Source organism: Erinaceus europaeus, chromosome 1 (genome assembly GCF_950295315.1).
Source record: "Erinaceus europaeus chromosome 1, mEriEur2.1, whole genome shotgun sequence".
NCBI classification, from domain to species: Eukaryota; Metazoa; Chordata; class Mammalia; order Eulipotyphla; family Erinaceidae; genus Erinaceus; species Erinaceus europaeus.
The window spans coordinates 137,997,266-137,999,076 of NC_080162.1; the positions used below are offsets into that span (position 1 = coordinate 137,997,266).

General features: G+C 43.6%; 1 pseudogene; it reads right to left on the reverse strand.

The window, feature by feature from the left end:
• Positions 1 to 278: 278 nt before the first annotated feature.
• LOC103118191 (ubiquitin carboxyl-terminal hydrolase isozyme L1-like) lies at positions 279 to 1,519 on the reverse strand (annotated as a pseudogene).
• Positions 1,520 to 1,811: the final 292 nt, after the last annotated feature.

Consider the following 1,811-nt stretch of genomic DNA (forward strand, 5'->3'; position numbering starts at 1 on the left):
ACAGAACAGCGGACTCCTGAGGCTTGGTTTCAGACTGAAGTCATACAAGATGTTATATATACACACCAAACTCTGTTACTTTCTTTTTTTCTTTTTCTTTTTTTCCTAGCAGAAAAGTTTATTTCTTTTTTAAAGACAAACAAATCACATCCCAGTCCTTAACTGACAAACACAAACCAAAGAAGACACTTAAAGCATTAGAAAGTGAGGTACAAGACATACAATGAGCACCTTGAAGGGATAAGGGTAAAGAGGAGCTAGCTCCCTCAAGTAGGACATTAGGCAGCCTTGCAGAGGGCCACAGCAGAAAATCAGACTTCTCCTTGCTCACGTTCAGTGAATTCTTTGCATGCCTGAGCAGCATCCTGCATCATTGAGTGCTCGGAACTGGTGCTATGATTCACAGGGAAAGGCATTTGTCCATAGAATTCACAGAGGTAGTCATGCACGTTGTTAAACAGAATGAAATAAAAGTTCACTTTAGGGAGTCCGGTCGTTTCGCAGCAGGTTGAGCGCATGTGGCACAAAGCGCAAGGACCAGCTTAAGGATCCCGGTTCAAGCCCCTGGGTCCCCACCTGCAGGGGGAGTCGCTTCACAGGCAGTGAAGCAGGTCTGCAGGTGTCTTTCTCTCTCCCTCTGTCTTCCCCTCCATTTCTTTCTGTTCTATCTAACAATGATGACAGCAACAATAACTACAACAATAAAACAACAAGGGCAACAAAAGGGAATAAATAAATAAATAAATAAATAAATAAATAAATAAATAAATAAATAATTTAAAAAGTTCACTTTATCATCTACCCACCATTGGCCTTCCTGTGCCATAGCATCATGGGCTCCCTGAATGGCCTCATTCTTTTCAAAGCATTTTATCCTGTCTTCAGTGTAAAACACCTTCTTTGTTTCAGAAGGAAACTGTTGCAGGACTGACCCATCCTCAAATTCCAGCTTGTCCTGATTACTGGCCACTGCATGTTTCAGTCCTGTAGTTCCACAGGAGCTGCCAATCGTCTGCTTCATGAAATAGACTTTAGGGAAAGAGAGAAGCTGGCTGGGAGTAAGGATCGACCAGTCAACATCCATGTTCAGCGGGGAAGCAATTACAGAAGCCAGACCTTCCACCTTCTGCATCCCACAATGACTTTGGACCCATATTCCCAGAGGGATAAAGAAAGCTATCAGGGGAGGGGAATGGGATACAGAGATTTGGTGGTGGGAACTGTGTGGAGTTGTACCCCTCTTATCCTATGGTTTTGTCAGTGTTTCCTTTTTTAAAGAAAAAAAAATAGACTTTAGGACTGACTTCTTGTCCCTTCCATTCTTCAATCTGTTTTTCCTGAAGTTCTCATGCTGGGCGGTGATGGGAAGCAACAGCAGCAGCACACAGGCAGGCACCAGTACAGAGCCCAGAGACCTGTGCTCCAGCCCCAGCACATCCACAAAGCACCATTGGCTGAAGACTCCTAGCCAGGCCAGCACTTTGTTCAGCATCTCGGGGTTGATCTCCATTGGCTTGAGCTGCACCTTCCTAAGTGAGAAGAGAGAGCAGACACCACCAAGGAAAGAGGAGAAACAGCACTCTACTTTCTAAGGACAGTATCACTGGGCTTATCATTAATGCTCTAGGTATTTAGGGAAAAACTTGACAGACTATGTCTGAAAATAAGCAGCACACATCTTGTTTCCCTTTATTAGGCCAATGTCAGAACAGGGTATGTGTGCCTAGGGGAATCTGTCTATAATTAACTCTAGATTTATTACAAGCTTGAGAATTCTTTTCTCACTTCCTTTTCATTTGTCTTCTAGAAGA